The sequence below is a fragment of the Macaca fascicularis genome, chromosome 17 (genome assembly GCF_037993035.2).
Source record: "Macaca fascicularis isolate 582-1 chromosome 17, T2T-MFA8v1.1".
NCBI classification, from domain to species: Eukaryota; Metazoa; Chordata; class Mammalia; order Primates; family Cercopithecidae; genus Macaca; species Macaca fascicularis.
Genome location: NC_088391.1, coordinates 23,398,420 through 23,415,598, shown reverse-complemented (window position 1 = coordinate 23,415,598; position 17,179 = coordinate 23,398,420). Strand labels below are relative to the sequence as shown.

The following is a 17,179-nucleotide window of genomic DNA, read 5'->3' as shown; positions in this document are numbered from 1 at the left end:
TTGCCTCCCATGGTTCCCTATATTAGAATTCAGCACAACTCTACTTGCTCAACTGTGAGAGGTCTTAACCAAAGGGTTTGAAGATGCTTTATAAAAAATAAATAACCTCTGCAAAGGTAAGATGATATATTTTTCCTCCTGTTCACCACAAGACTTGAATACACACTATCAGCACAACCCCCAAAGGTAATTTTAAGATGCAGGTTTAGAAGATTCTTTCCAAAAGAGACCATGACAGGTAGGCTGATCATAATATCTGGCACATAGTAGGTGTTCAATAAATGTCTGAAATTGAGTTAGTGAATGATTGAATATGAGAGACAGATTAAGAAGAATATTTTAACAAGAAGATACTTGAGTAGTTAACACTGATATTTTTTCAGAACATCTGATTGTTTCTGTTCTGGGCCTCATGGATTTAAGGATGAGTGAGCTTTCTAAGTGCACATTCACTGGCTGGCCTGAGATCACACATACATGCTCCAGGGTGCTAAGTGCAAGGAAGATTTGGACAATGCACAGTAATGGCAGAGGTTGAACCTGGCCAGGAGATTCTGGAGAGGTCTCTAGAAAAGCAGGTTCCAAAGCTGCTGAGGTCTCACCAAGCAGACCAGGCCCTGGAAGACAAACATAAAGATAGCAAAGGTATGAAACAGCCTATTGTGTCAGAGAGGTGCAATAGAATGGCTTGGTCAAATCAGAGAAGAGTGTGTGTGGGGGGGTGAGTGTTGGAGGGTGGGGCAACCACTGGCCTTTTTGGTCACCATAGGTTTTTCAGTGACTTCTATGTGACCAAACACTGGCATTCGTAGGTTCACTTATTTAGCTCCTCCAGGGAAGCTGAAATCCCATGTATAAGCTATTGCCTTGTCATCTGGGAGGGTGTGTGTATACCCATGTCTCCCTAAGGACTCATGGTTTATGGTAGAGGAGAATGATCTTTTATTTTCAAATCGCCTCATGGTGCTTATCTGGTTTCTAGTCTGTATTTCACTCTGCTGTGAACTACCTTGGGGCAAAACCTTCCTGCTTTTTGAGCACAGTGAGCACAAAAGAGTTTTACTGAACGGATGGATGCATGGGTAGACAATGGCCGGACAAGACAGGTGGCTGTTCAGAATCCTATGAAAGCCCTTAAGCTCTGCTGTTCTCTCCTAAGACAGGAAAATTCATGTTTTTAATCATGAGCGCTCTTTGTTTATTACTAGCATTGCAAGTTCTCCCCCGAGGCGCAGAGCCCAGAAGAAATCATCATGGAATGAAAAGAGTCAAGGTTGGAGCCCCCAGAGAACTTAGCAAGAATGCCAAGTAAGGGCTGTATAGGAGGGTGGCCAGCACAGGCCCTGAGGCCTGGGAGGAAGGGGAAGGGCTTGGAGGCTTTGCAGACCCTCAGACTCTTAGGCCCCCAGCAGTACCCGCAGACACAAGTCCCAGTGCTGGAATATTGTGCACACATCTGCTGCAGAATACCTTGGGAGCCAAAGGATTTGATGAAGCTCAAATCAGAGTAGATAGAAGGCAATTATGTTTTTGCATCCTCGGCTCCTGCCACCCTGCAGCTCCCTGAGGATGCACTTGTGGCATTTGGGTGTTTTTCTCACAAAGGCCTGGAGAGAGAAAAATAGCCACTCACCATCTAATAAATTATCCATCATGTGACCACTTCTGCCGGCCTTGTTCTGACACTTCTCCCCTTCTGATTGTAGACAATAATTACACTCTAATTGCTAAGATAATCTTGCTTATGGAGCTACAGCAGCAATGAAAAGCTGTCATTTGTTATGGCTCGTCCTGAATGTTGATTTAAGCAGAATTACACCTCAGTTCAATCTGAAGAGCAACCCCCACTCAAATGAGGCACGGTCTTTAGAAACCTGGAACTGGGCGCCACAGCATGTTTCTAGCTTCTCTCCTGGCCTAAGGGCTATACCTGACTTGAGAGAGGTCACTCATCAGCCCCTCCACAAACAGGGCCCTGCAGTGGGATGGATCCCTTTGTGTCGGAGGGCCACCCACCCGCAGTGGATAGAGAATGACTGCAGGAAGGCAGAGGGTGCACCTAATGCCCCCAACCAACAAGGGGATTTCCCTGCAATTCACATCGGCCTTTGACCCTGTGCCATTATCTCTTTTCTCAAAGCACATAACTGAATGGCAGAAAAATATCACAAACCATTAACGTGATCAGTGTTTATTGGACACCCCATATTCACATTGTTTGGTGCTGGATGCGTACAGCCTGTGAAGCTTATTTTCCTGCAACATGAGCACAGAGTCTGTGTGGAAGGCACAGGGCACATATGGAAATCTGCGGCAGTAGCATCGGACACGCTAACGAGCATCAATTTTCAGATGGGGTAAAAGGGAGGAAGAACTTGAGAGAAATGCCTGAGTGTGAGCTGCAGGGCAGGCTTGGCAATATAGGTCACTTGGTTGAATACTTCATTTATCTAATTCTATTTATTGAGGACCCACTAAGTGACAAGTATGGAACAAGGCACCAAGAATTTTAAAAATAATGGACCATTGCCCAGAGATTTTGAAGAGCTCACATTCTGCTGAGAATTGAAGTGTGAATATACTATATAAATAATTGGAATACAATATCCATGGAGAGTAGGGAGTATTAGGAAAGCATCAAAGAAAGGCTGATGGATTCAGCCAGAGGGGATGGGAGCTAGCTTTGAATTAGGCCTGGAAAGGTTGGTGAACTTTTGAAAGGTTGGCTGCAGGCATTTTTGGCCTGGAAGCTGGAAGGGCATGGAGTAGTTAAAGTAATGTGAAGTAGTTCTGTGCGACCAAAGAGCATCTGGGGCAAGGCGTAGTGAGGGGATGCAGCTGGAGAGAGGCTGAGAATAGCTAGTTCTGAGAGCTTTTGAGTGTCCTGTGAAGGATGTGGGCTTTACATAACCGGCTCTAGGTAGACAGAGGACGTACACAGCCTCACTCTGGCCAGTGTGGAGGGGACTGGATGGAAGGAGGGAAGGCCAGGGCTAGCAAGGCCTGCAGGAAAGTGGGCAGCATTACTGGAGTTGCAGGAAAACCTTTCAGAGATGCATGGGAGATGGAGTTCATTCGGCTCTTATGTTGTTTTTCTCTCTTCAATGCCTTTCGGGTACCCCTACACACAGTTGTCTTATAATTCTCCTAATTTTCTTATTCTGGAAGCCTTTCCATATATTTCTCTTGGGCTCTGAGTTCTATTCTCTATTTCTGTAATGTTAGGCTGCATGATCAGTTTTGTCTTTGGTTGGGGATGAGACACACCAGGGTGCACACTCAAGTTAGTGGAAGTTTCCTACCACAGGCTGGACTCAATCTGAAGTCCCTTTTTATGGTTGAAACAACTCTTTTCAAGTTGGTAGATTCTCACCTGAAGCAGAAGTTATTTGCTTAAGGATCTGGACCCCTTTCTACATACTCCATCAGGGGTGTTAATCATTCAGGGGTCAAAAGTCAGCTGGCCTATAAACACAAATTTACTGGACACCTGCTGTTTACACATCACACTGCTATTCCAGGTTGTGTTCAAGAAAGAGTCTAGACTCTGAGTCTCTGCAAAAGTCCTTTTAATCCCTTCCACTGCCAACATTGCTTGCTGCTGGCTTGGGACAGCCTGCCTATGTGCTGTTGCAAAATGAATCTCTCTTAAAAAACTCACAAAACCTGACACATGTCAGTCAGTTGGACTCCCAGCACCTGCCAATGGACACAGAAACAAGAGAAGGGCTGGTTTCTGGACTGCCTTCCAGATAATAAATCTAGCCATATGGAGGAAGCAGCCTCTCCTTTGGAGATGGTAAATCAGTTTTCCTAAAAACAAACAAATCTGCATTTCTCTGAGCCTGTTTTTCCCATTTCCCAAAGTTAACATATTCTGGATAATAAAACAAAAGGAAAATACTAGGTTGATGCAGCACCTCCTATGTATGTGATTATCTGTAAAATATCATACTGGGTACTATAGGCTCATAAAGAAACCAAGGCTTGGCCTCTGACCTCATGGACCTTATATTCTACTTGGAGATGTACAGAGCTGGATTAATACATTTAGGGGCTCCAACCTGAAATGATTATAGTCCTTCCCACCCATATACAGATACTTAAAAAAAAAACCTAGAATTCATGTGTAAGCAAAATTTCTGCATGTTCTTATTGTAAAACTCTGGTTAAGTTAATTGAATTGACGATAAGCTTTTCTCGTGCTCTGGTATCCTTGTTTTGTTGGTGTTCTAAGCATGGGCTTCATCTACGTACTAGTAACCTGGATGGGCCATAACTATGCACATCAGAAGCTGTAAAACTGTATATACCAGACAATATTACAAGGAGAAAAGTACATGGTGAGTCCCTGTGTCATTCAGGGTTCTCCAGAAAAACAGAACCAAGAGGAGAGGGGTGGGTGTGTGTGTGTGTGTGTGTGTGTGCGTGCGTGTGTGTGTTGAGAAAGAGGGAGAGAGAGTTTTATTTCAAGGAATTCACTTAAGTGATTGTGGGGGTGGCTTGAAAGTCTAAAATTTGTAGTGATGGATAGCAGGCTGGAAACTCAGGCAGAGGTGAAGGTACACTCCACAGGCAGGATTTCTTCTTCCCCAGGGAAACCTCAGTTCTGTTCCTAAGACTTTTCACTGATTGAATGAGGTCCACCCATACTAGTGACAATAATCTCCTTCACTTAAAGTCAAGTGATTGTAGATGTTAATCATATCTACAAAATATTGCCATAGCAACACCTAGATAAGTGTTTGATTAACTGGCTACAGCCTACCCAAGTTGACACATAAAACAGACCGTCACAGTCCCCAGTAAAGGTGTAGCCATGAGCACTGTGGATGGTCAGAGATGGGAATCTGAGGATGTGATAGCTGGAAGGGAATTTAGAGATCACCAAATTTAATCTTCATGCACAGGGAAAGTGCCTGCCGTGCTTGGTTTGTATGAAGTATTGAAAACAGGTTTTCCCAATCCAGTAGCATGTTTTACGTGAGGGATTCAAGTGGACTTTCACAGAGGCACGGGGTCTGGATTCTTTCTTGATCAGGGCATGGTGAATCAGAATGTACATAGCAGATGTCCAAATAATATTTTTTAATTAGATCACATTGGATCTAGGCCTGAGGCTTAGTCCTATCCTTTGAGGACAGGATTCAAGACTATCGTTTCACTGATATATATCCCTAGGGCCTAGCCTAGTCTTGGTACGTAATAGGTGCTCAAAAGCATTGGTGGAATTCATTAATAGAATGAATGCATGGAATTCAGGCCAGTTGGATGTGCACTATCCTGATTCTATCATAGGAATGTAGACAGAGAAAGGAATTATTCTAAGCATGAATCTGAGTTTCCTCATCTGTCGGATGGAAATGCTAATATATTACCTTTCTAACAGGTGTATCCAAAGGAGTATCTGAGCAAATACATCTAATTATCACAGTGCTTGACATATAGTAGATGCTCAATAATCAGTAGTGATTACTATGACAATATTTCTTTTTTTTTTTAAACTCTTTTTTTTCATTATGCTTTAAGTTCTGGGGTACATGTGCAGAATGCAGTTTTGTTACATAGTTATGCACATGCCATGATGGTTTGCTGCACCCATCAACCTGTCACCTACATTAGGTATTTCTCCTAATGTTATCCCTCCCCTAGCCCCCCACCCCCCAACAGGCCCCAGTGTGTGATGTTCCCCTCCCTATGTCCATGTGTTCTCATTGTTCAACTCCCACTTATGGGTAAGAACATGCGGTGTTTGTTTTTTTTTTGTTCTTGTGCTAGTTTGCTGAAAATGATGGTTTCCAGCTTCATCCATGTCCCTGAAAAGGACATGAACTCATCCTCCTTTATGGCTGCATGGTATTCCATGGTGTATCTGTGCCACATTTTCTTTATTCAGTCTATTATTGATAGACATTTAGGTTGGTTCCAAGTCTTTGCTATTGTGAATAGTGCTGCAATAAACATACGTGTGCATGTCTTTATAGTAGAATGATTTATAATCCTTTGAGTATATGCCCAGTAATGGGACTGCTGGGTCAAATGGCATTTCCAGTTCTAGATCCTTAAGGAATCGCCACACTGTCTTCCACAATGGTTGAACTACTTTACACTCCCACCCACAGTGTAAAAGCGTTCCTATTTCTCCACATCCTCTCCAGCATCTGTTGTGTACTGACTTTTTGAGGATCGCCATTCTAACTGACGTGAGATGGTATCTCACTGTGGTTTTGATTTGTATTTCTCTAATGACCAGTGATGATGAGCATTTTTTCATATGTCTGTTGGCTGCATAAATGTCTTTTTTTGAGAAGTGACTATAACAATATTTCACACAATACAACTCTTGTAGATGCTGGAGGTGCCATGCTCAGAGCACCTTTGCCAGCCATGCACCCATCCTCCAGCTCTGGATACTGTCAACAGCTCACAGCTGCCCACTTTTCCAGAGAATGGCTCTCTACTGAAATAAGAGATGTGTTCACTAGGAGGTTATGGGTTCCTGTCCACAGGGGGATAGCCCACAGCCAATGACTGATCCACACAGAAAGACAAAGGGCTGGCCAACCCCATAGCTCAAGGTGATCAGGCTGCAGCCAGTCTCCAGCTGAGCTCTCCTCTAGCTTTTCTCCCTGCCTATTATGCTCCTCTCACTCCCTTTCTCCTGAGAGCATGACCTCAGTAAATCACTTGACCAAGAGTCCTTGTCTTAGACTCTGCTTCTAGGGAACCTAACAAGACACTGTTACTTGGAGACAGCCGCCAACTTTTTGCCTGTGCAATAATGCCATTTTCTGGTTGTGATTCTGATATTCAGACCCCTGAGTGAGTCTCTGCCATGAAATGTTCTTAGCTAGAAGAAGAACATGGCCTTGCAACTGCAGCTGGCAGCTGGCACTTGGCTCATCCACAGCTAACCTCCTCAATCAGCGAGGCTGGTGTACTCATCTTCTTTGTGTTACATTTTGCCTAATTCTGCCTGCCCGAGTCAATTCAATCAGCCTAGCTTGTTCCATAAACCAAATAATCACAAGTTCAACCACCAAGGCTTGAATTTCAGGGAAAATATTCACTCACTCACTCATTCATTCATTCCTCCAACAGTTATAGAGTGTTGTCCACAAAGCCACGTACTGGAGATGTAGCTACTAACATAGATAAGACATGCCCTCTGGGAACTCACAGTCTGGAGGGAGAAATGGACAAATAAATAGGCAACTGCAAAGGCGTCTGTGATCCATTTGTAATATGATGCTATGAGAACACAGAGGAGATGAGCCAGGATGGAGGTCAAATGGATTGGTCTTCATTGCGGTTGACCTAAACAGAAATAAATAGAATAGATATCCCTTAGCACACTGCAAACCAAAGTGGTTACGTCAAAGAAGAAGGTGTCACATGTACAAAGATGTGTAGTTTTAAGCACAAAGAATGGTTGCCTAGTGATGGACAGAATAAAGAGATATAAATGCAAAAGGACTCTGCCTTCTGTGTTATTACTGCTGTAGCTTTTCTCCCACTCACTCACTCACTTCCTGGGACTCAAAGAAAGTGCAGCTGAATTAGATGGTTTTTAGCTGGGGACTGGCTAGATCAGTGGAAATCACAACTGAGTTCTCCCACTGCCTTTCTATCCAACAGCACTGTGGATCACCCGCAGACAAGGTCAGGATGCAGTGGTCTCACTGCACGGCTGCCTTATTATTGCTTATTCCTCCTGTGCCATTCATCAATCTACTCTGGCAAGACATGCAGAGGTTATAGCCTAATTATGAGGTTAGGAATGTTAATTGTTCTATGTTGACATTAGTGTAGCTGGTGCTAATGGGAAACTAATTACTACTCTGTGCCTTTACGGCCATTTTCATTGCCCTCTTGTGGTTTTGTAGTTATTTGGCTATAGATGGTAATGACTTAATATGTGGCTGCTGTTATTGCTTTGACTGTACAATTGGGAGAGTAGGAAAAGAGGAGGTGTTTTGGAGAAGTCGGAGCCTTTTAAATACTTTTACTTTTCTTAAGGTTTTTTTTTTTCTTTGCAAGGGGTTTCCTTGGGCAGTAAGAATGTGAAATTCTAAAAATACCAGTGTTTTGGTGTTTCGAGGACCCCAAGATCTTACTCATAAGTCAGCTGTTGTTGATCATGTGCTGGACTCTGAAAGATGAAGAGTGCTCCCGGTCTCTCTGAATGCCACCTCCCACCCACTTTCCTGAGCTGTAGGCCCAGAGGTCAATCTAGATCTCTCCATGTCACTTATTCTCCAGTGCCCCACGTCCAGTCACTCTTGAAGCCCATTGATTGTATCCTGAGCATCTCCCTTCTGTTGCCTCCTCTCTGGTGCTGATCACGGCTCTGCTTATCTATCTTTTCTTTGGACCACTGATTGGCAACCACCAACTTACCAGTCTCTGCACCTCTATTTTCAGACTCTATTTTTGGTTCCTAGTTTAAAATCCTCCAATGGCTCTTCTTTGACTACAAAATAAAATACAAACTCCTTTTCAAGACACTTCAAGAGCTAACCCTTGCCCACCTTTTTAACTTCTTCTTCCACATTTCCTTCTCGTTTCCAATAGCCCCATGTAGCACTCATTATTTGTTCTTCTCCAGGTACATCATGCTATCTCCTCCTGCCTCCATGCTGGCGCATATGCTGCCCTTCCTCCCTGGAATGCCCTCATCTTCCAGAGGCTGCTCCATTTGAGAGCCTTCCCTGATTCATCCAGGCAAATTAACAGATAATAACTGTTTTATCTACTAAATATTAAACTCTCTCAAGGCAGGGTCTATATTTGCCTTATTTACCACTGTGGTCACAAGCCTGTTATATCACCTGGCCTATGGAGAGTACACACTAAATATTCAACATAAGGAACTGAAAAAGTCTGTATTATGGTTTGGATATAGTTTATTTGTTCCCACCAAACTCATGTTGAACTTTGACCCCCATTGTGGTGGTGGTGCGAGGTGGGGCCTAATGGGAGGTGTTTGGGTCACAGGGGCAGATCCCTCATGAATGGCTTGTCATGGTTCTCACCAAGTGACTGAGTTCCTGCTCTGGGGAGGCTAGACTAGTTCTTGTGAGAGTGGATTTATTTCCAAAAGAGTGCGTTGGTATAAAACCCAGAGTCCCTTAGGTTTTGCCTCTCTTCACAAGTATTCGCTTCCCCTGTGACCTTCTCTGCCATGTTTTTCAACCCAGCACGTGGTTCTCACCAGATGCTGAGCAGATGTTGGCACCATGCTTCTCGTACTTCCCAGACTGCAGAGCTGTGAGCTAAATAAACCTCTTTTCTTTATAAATTACCTAGGCTTAGGTATTCTATTATAGCAGCATTGAACAGACTTAGGAAAGTCCTCAAGGCAAGACATACTTTTGATATCTACTTAGACACACAGATTAAAAGGTTACATAACCACATCTCTTTCTAGAGATAGGTTGCAAATGAATGTTTTCATGCATAACATTTCAAGTAATACATTGAAACCTCATCAATTCAGACTAATGGGAGCAGGAAAGAAAAAAGTTCTTTTAAATTTGTGGTATATTTCAATTTCAGGCTTTTTACCTCAGGCCAGTTTATTTCAATATCTACCAAGCACCTACCATGTGCTAGGTATGGTCCTGGACACAACACTGGCTATATGAACATAAATATGACACGGTTCCTGACTTGGAGATGCCTAAAGCCCTTTGATAAATGCCTTTCTGTAGACTTAATACACCTATATTCACTCTAAATATAACTTGTTTCTTTAAATCATATGGTCATCTCTGCCTGGTTTTGTCTGGAACTTTCCTTCCTGCCTTGCCTATTTGGCTAATTATTACTTGCCTTTCCCACATCAAAACCTTCTCTGGCTAAGACCACACCTCTCCTTCTCTTCCTCCTTTCCTTCCCCAGAATCATTCTCTCTGTTCCTCTTCTGTTTCCCCAGGGCCTTCCCTGTAGTCCTGTCCACTGCACCATCCTCACTCCTTTCCCGCTATTCTGTGTGTTCCTTCAGGGCAGTGACCATCATTTTATTGTCTTTCTAGCACAGTGGCTGACACATGGGAGATGCTTAATGATTTTTGATGTTGTTACAATGAATGAATAAATAAATGAAGCTAGAATTTTTAACTGGAGATCCTGCAAGCCTCTTTTTAATGAATTGTTTTGTAATTGGGAACACTCACTCTTAGAGACCTAGGTCCCCAAAGTTCCTCAGTTTTCTCCCCTAGTCAACTAAGTTAACATCTCTTAGAGTATCTTATTACCTCAGGATTTTATCAGATTCAGCCATAGGAAATTGCTATGTTTTGTGCATCAAAAACAGCTGAATATCAGCACATCATTCAGATGGTTCAAACTAATACTTAACAAATCTGCTCAATACTAATGGTGCCAAGGTAAACATCAAAGTGTCCATATTCAAATGTTCTAGGTTCCAAATGAGAAGACAGGTTTCCTTACCTCATTCTGGGTCTCCCTGGCTTATGTTTCCAAAGCTATTCAGAATGATCTGCTAAGCCTGTTGCTTCTTTCCGCTTTCCTGACTGGGTCCACAAATGCTTAGAGAGCTGTGCAGAAATCATTCTTTTTAGAGTCACTTATGAAAGGTTAGCACTTACAGCCAGTTAGCAAAAGCCCAGTACAAAGCAAATGTGTAATAATTGTCTTTGTATACCAAGTGGCACAATAACTGTTATTCATGCCATAGAGAGAATATCCAGTTGTTGGATGGAAGGGCTTGGGAGATGGTAGTTTGGTGAGGTCCCAATCTTTCTGGAAAGACAGTCACATTGCTTGTCCTTGGGACTTTAACTCTGCAGCCCTGCTCTTGTCCTATGTGGCCAACCTTCCCCACACCTCACCCCAGGACCAAGCTTTTGTGAGCTTCACAGCCTTTGCTCCATTTCCAAAGCAAGTGGTGCCACTGACTCTCAGCCTCTTGCCTCATTTCCTGTCTATGTCACTTTCACCTCTTAAATCTCACAACCAATATTTCTCCACAGGAATCACCCTAGACTTCTCTCCTTCATGGAGCCTGCATTTTCTCTGGTCACTCAAAATACCATTTCAGGATGTGTTGACAGATCACTTGGGACCCAACCCCCAGCACTACTTTTACTTGGCTGATGTTGTCCCGTGCCCCTCTCTGTTCTTTACCAGCCCCAGAGACAATGATTGACAGCTATCTGATCCAAAGGGGCAGGAAGAGGGATGAGAACATAGGCCTGCCTCCCAAAGGATCTTCCTTTTGCCATCGGTCAGGTTCAAATGTCATATAACATTGGTCAAAACTCAGCCTCCACTCACCTCCCTCCTCACACCCCATATTCCCCAGGCTGACCTGGAAAGGTGGAGGAAAAGAAGGCAGAAGGGAGAGGCGAAGCCCAAGCACCTGAGTATTTTTCTCAGGCAAGACTCAGGACTGCTCTGGACATTCAGAAGCTGAGTGTCCAAGTGTGCTGTGTAGTTCAAGGCCACCACCACTGCAGAGGCCAAGGACACCTTAGTAGGAGCTCTAACCTGGCTCCCAGGGAGAGCTGCTTCCAGATTTGCCCTGTAGGCAAATTCACTCTTTTCACCCTCTAAACAAATAAGTCCTTGCTCCCATTTCCCATGATTTAGTCTTCAGTTTAAGTCTTTGGTCTCGTCTGATCTATCAGCTCCCATCTCTCTCCCAGTCTTTTTCTTTATTCTGTGACATCTGTTGAATAAGGCACATAGGGTTTGTAGTCACTGTACTGTTCCTTGTGATTGTGAGGTAACAGGCTAATATTATCACTTTCTCAGAAAGTCTTCAAAATTATCATGTGGAGGTGATGCATTCATCTGCTGGGAGGTGTCTGTGTGGTCAGATAAGATGATGGCTACATTCCATTCCAATCCTGTCATTCAATCGTTCTCCCTTAGTGGGCAGCTCCAGGGAGCCACCAAGGGACGTGATAGTCCAAAGCATTCCGCTAAAACGGAATTCCAAACATGGTACCCACAACTTGGGTTTCTAATCTTCCATTTGTACATCTGCATGTAGTCTGTCTCTGATTTAGGGTTTAGGTTCCTCTGTATTTTTCTTTTTTTCTTCTCCTGCCCTTTGAGAGTTTAATAAAAGTCAGAGGCATCTTGTAAATTGTGTCTCAAGAATCATTATCAAAGACACCTCTTGCGCAATAATATATAGTACAAACACTAATGTGTGTGGCTTTATCAGCTAGATTGCATGAACGTAAAACAGCTCCCACACTTTTTAGCTGGAAAGGTATTTAACGTCTCCGTGCCTCTGTTTATTTGCCTGTAAAATAGGAATTATAATAGGATGTACCATAGTGTTCACCGTGAAGATTAAGTGACTTAATGTATACAAGCACTTACAACAGTCTTTGGCAAATAGATGACAACATATATATTATCCGTAATAATATGGTGGAAATATTTATTCTCTCTCTTGAGTGTTCCTCGGCAGTTTAGAACTCAGGGATCCCCTTGAAGATGCCCCCGGATCTCCCGAAGTCTCTAGGACTCTGAGAATCGCTAGTTTAGCAGAAAGAGTCCCAGACAAGAGGTCAGAAGACCTGGGAATGTTCACAGCCCCCACATACACCACTAAGAGCCGACCACGGGCCAATCCTCTTACTAGATTTTTCTGTCAGTTTACGAATTCTTCACCAGTTATGCAAGGTGGCTATCTTTTCCCCATTTCACAGACAAAATTAATTCAGAAGTGTCTAATGACGTAGTTAATGCTAGAAGCAGAAAACACGGGTCTGTCTGGAGCCACTATTAAGATCCCCCTTTAAAATCCCGCCACAAGACTCTGAGAGTCAATCTCTCTTATTTCTGTCGGCGTCAAACAGGAATATCACCACCCTGCCCACCTCGCAGGGTGAGATTCCAACTAGAAAGTGTTTATGCAAGTCCGCCGTGGGTCGCGAAACGGCTGCTGGCGTTGGAACAGAGATGCCAAACACAGTAAACGTCAAGGAGAAGCGAGGCAGCTGGAGCCGAGCCGAGCCGAGATTTGGGATCCCTCCTCCAGGCCCGAGGCCGAGGTCGGGCGCGCGGCTGAGTGGCAGGCGCATTAGCCAATAGAGCTGCAGGAGGTGGCGGGGGCGGGGCTGCCCTTTGGCCGCGCTCGGCCTTGTGGGAGAGCTAGCGGCCGCAGGCTTGTGTAGGCCGGTCTCGGCGCTGCGGATGGTCAACAGAGAGCCGCGGCCTGTGGGGCGTTGTCTAATCTCAGAGCGCTGAGGGCTGGCACCGGGAATCCTGGCGTTAGGCCAAGGGGCCTGGCGAAAGCCCGTTAACGAGAACTGCAGGCTGTTGGTGAAGTCACGACGTAGTGCCAGTGGCCTCGTCCCCCTCTAGGCGCAAGGGATCCTCACAGGCTGTGGAATCCGGGCGTCGGAACCCGCGGGGACCTGGGCCTTCTGCTTCCGCTCTCATTCCTGAATGTTAAAGGGGCAGGGCCGGACTGGGAACAAGGGAAGGCTGGAGAAATAGCAGGGCCGGATTTTCCTCCCGATAACAGACATTTGCAGGCCTCCTAGAAGGAAAAGTATAGAAACAGTGATATTGGGGAAAGAACGATGTGGCGGTTCCCATGTCTTGATGGGATCCCCTTTGCCCTTGAGCCACCGTCGTCTCTCACCTGCTTTATCGTCGTGATCTTCTGACTAGATTGCTGCCAAATGCTGCTGATCACCACATCCCCCAACTTAAATACCTTTCCATAGTTTCCCGTTGCCCTCAAGACAAAGGCCTGACACTGAACTGAACTCTCCAGGCAGTGGAGGTTCTGGCTTCCTGATGACGGTTCCAGCCCCATTTCTGACCACTTTCCACTCCCTTTCCCCCAGTCAGGGGTTTATGAGATTAATAAATGGATGAACAAGTTATTTCTAGAAATATCAGCAATATTATCAGAGTAAAAGGAACCATTATAATCTGACGATTAAAAGCTATTGTGCTCAGGTATCACTTCAGATGGGAAAGTCAACTGTCGTGGAATCCAGGGAACCTGAAGTCTTACGTTTGCTTAGCTACTAGATTTTTCGCATAATCTGCCACATGTTGCATCCAGTCTCTGTTCCTTCATTTATAAAATAGGGCCAGTGAAGGAATGTTTTCTATACTCATATCTTTACCTTTATAAGCTATTTCAAAGATAAATCCAACAGAACAGGGAGAAGCACTTTACACATTCAAAGTATTACTAATATATAATAAGATACACGCCATGTACACACCATGAATTACCTTTAAAATCCTTTTCTGGGACACATAGAACTTGCACTTTATATATCCTATAAGACAGTGGTTCCCAACCTTTTTGACACCAGGGACTGGTTTTGTGGAAGACAGTTTTTCCCACAGACCAGGGTGGAGGTGGGGAGAACGTTTTGGGGATGATTCAAGCACATTATATTTATTGTGCACTTTATTATTACATTGCAATATATAGTGAAATAATTATACAGTGCACCATAATGAAGAATCAGTGGGAGCTCTGAGCTTGTTTTCCTGCAGCTACACGGTCCCAACTTGGGGTGATGGGAGGCAGTGAGAGATCATCAGGCATTATATTCTCCTAAAGACGGCCCAACCTAGATCCCTGGCAGGTGCAGTTCACAACAGGGTTTGCACTCCTATGAGCGTCTAACGCTGCTGCTGATCTGTTGGGAGGCAGAGCTTAGGCGGCAATGCAAGCAACGGGAAGCGGCTGTAAATACAGATGAAGCTTCACTTGCTTGCCTGCTGCTCACCTCCTGTTGTGCGGCTCAGTTCCTAATAGGCCATGGACTAGTACCCATAGGTGGCCTGAGGATTGGGATCCCCTGATATATGATACCCGAGGTTTATCTTTATATCAGGCATGCATTTAAAACACCCCATAGGTTTCTTTTCTTATGGCTGCATTTGAGGAGCAGCCTGGTTTATAAGCCTTGTCTACTTCTGCTCACCACCTGTCCTTAATAAAGGGAGCCACGGGGGCCTAGAGAGAAGATGTAGAAGAAGGTATCAGCCAAGGAACCCAGCTTGCATGAGGTAAAGATGGCTTTGACTTGAAACTTTAAGAATTAATGGCCACAGGCCGGGCGCGGTGGCTCAAGCCTGTAATCCCAGCACTTTGGGAGGCCGAGACCATCCTGGCTAACCCGGTGAAACCCCGTCTCTACTAATAATACAAAAATTAGCTGGGTGTGGTGGCACGTGCCTGTAATCCCAGCTACTCGGGAGGCTGAGGCAGGAGAATCGCTGGAACGTGGGAGTCAGAGGTTGCAGCGAGCCAAGATTGTGCCACGTACTCCAGCCTGGTGACAGAGCGAGACTGTCTAAAAAAAAAAAAGAAAGAAAAGAAAAGGAAAGAAAAAAGAAAAGGCAAATCTGAAATGCCTTCTTTCATCTTACCCCTAAACCTAATACCTCCCCCAGAATCCCAACTTGAAGAGATTTCTCTGGAGACTGAGAGGTATTTTTACTTTATGAGGATTACCAGGGCAGTAAAAGCTCGGGCAGGACACATACATGTTATGAAGTCCATCTGTCTGTCTAAGAAGAGCTGCATTGAAACCACCTCAACTTGTGATTCCAGTTTCCTTGTGCATTATGGATATGCTGAAGAGCTGCCTCAAACTTAGAGATGATATGAACATGATGGCACTCTCTGGGAAAAGGCCTAGAAATTTAAAGTTTGATAATACGGTATTGTGTGTGTTACTCTGTAACTGACTTTTTTTTTTCCCACTTAATAATCTATGTGGATATCTTTCTAGGTTCATGCATATAGATCTAACTCATTCTTTTTTATAGCTGCATGATATTGCATGATAGATATTTCCTATGCTTTCTTCAGACATTTCTTATTGCTAGAAATGCAGATTGTTTCCTACCAGATTTTTTTTTTAACTATGGGGTATCATGTTGTAATAAACACGCTTGGACATATTATACTATGTACTAGGTCATGCTTTTCTTTTCTCTTAGGATGGAATCACCAAAAAGTGTAATCGTTAGGTCACTAGGTGTGTACATTGGTAATTTTAGAAAATATTGCCAGAGAGATTGAAACAATTCACTACTGCTTTCCTCCAGCTTCTCCTGGGCATGCCACATACACTGTGGGAAGGCGGAAGGCTGACATAGAACACCTTCAAGTGGATGCTACAGTGAGTATGACAAGACTATGATTCCTGGTTTCTGAAGTGTTTTGGATTTTATGGGTCAGCTAAAACCTCATTTAATAACATGCTGTCTGCCCTTTGCTTAACATAACTGTATCCATGATGTGGCTGAATTAACCACCTACCACTGCACAGCCATAAGTATCAATCCACCCTTTTTCCCTAGTTCTAATTTTGTATGATAACCTGCTCGAGGGAGAGAGGGAGTGGGCGGGAGTAGACGCTGAAAAACTGCAGGGGTAGGAAAAGGAACTGTGGGAGGGGAATTCATGTACACTGAACCCAAAGACCCTAGGAGGGATGACAGGCAGCAGGATAGAATCTATTTCCTTATTTTCATGTTCTCTCTCTGCTCAGAGACAATTTCAGCATAATAGCTGTTGACTTCTGTAACACCCTTCTGTAATCTTTTGCGAATCCAATAGACTCTGTGTTGTCACGCTTCATCAGCTGTGTTATAATTCCCAATAACTAGCACACAACTGATGTCCTATCCCTGAAAAGCTGGCCCAAAATAAATGGCTTCTGGGGGCTTAATGATAAATCAGAGGCGTTCTGAATGGATTCTGAAAGTATTCTAAGTCAGGACAAATCCTCGCTGGAATCCAATTTGGCTGTTTCATTACCAGTTCTATCTCCCGCATGCAAAAAGATGATAAACAACATTGTAAAGATGTAGATGAGATTGGCTTTTGTGACCTAATGTTTCTGGTGAAGAGAGAAGTACACGTTGTTAAAACAGGAAAAATGCACAAAACCCACTGGCAACAGAATATTACAGCCTTCATTTTTGAACAGGAATCCTTTGTGATTTTATTACCTCGGAAACAAAGACCTAGCTGCTTTTGCATTTTGTAGTGGTTTAATTAACCTTTAAGTGTGCACAGAGAGCTGATACACCTACTCTACAAAGTAAAAGTCACATGAGAAAAAAGTATTAAGTTGCCAGATATTTCTTACTGACCCAGACCAAGATTCTGTAGGGGTATGTATCATAGTAGTGAGAGCACAGT

The 17,179-nt window shown here is 43.9% G+C and overlaps 2 long non-coding RNA genes across 3 annotated transcripts in view; one reads left to right on the top strand and one right to left on the bottom strand.

Annotated features, from left to right (window-relative positions):
- Nucleotides 1-5,751: 5,751 nt before the first annotated feature.
- Nucleotides 5,752-17,179, bottom strand: part of LOC107127941 (uncharacterized) — a 101,562-nt gene continuing 90,134 nt past the window's right edge. For both annotated transcript variants that reach the window (XR_006693744.3, XR_012426919.1), the window contains exons 4-5: nt 10,456-13,528; nt 5,752-7,317 (exon numbers count right to left, since the gene is read on the bottom strand). This is a non-coding gene — a long non-coding RNA (uncharacterized lncRNA). The remainder of the gene's footprint in view (nt 7,318-10,455; nt 13,529-17,179) is intronic.
- Nucleotides 7,524-17,179, top strand: part of LOC102116201 (uncharacterized) — a 176,331-nt gene continuing 166,675 nt past the window's right edge. Inside the window, exons 1-2 of the long non-coding RNA XR_006693745.2 lie at nt 7,524-7,662; nt 16,078-16,151. This is a non-coding gene — a long non-coding RNA (uncharacterized lncRNA). The remainder of the gene's footprint in view (nt 7,663-16,077; nt 16,152-17,179) is intronic.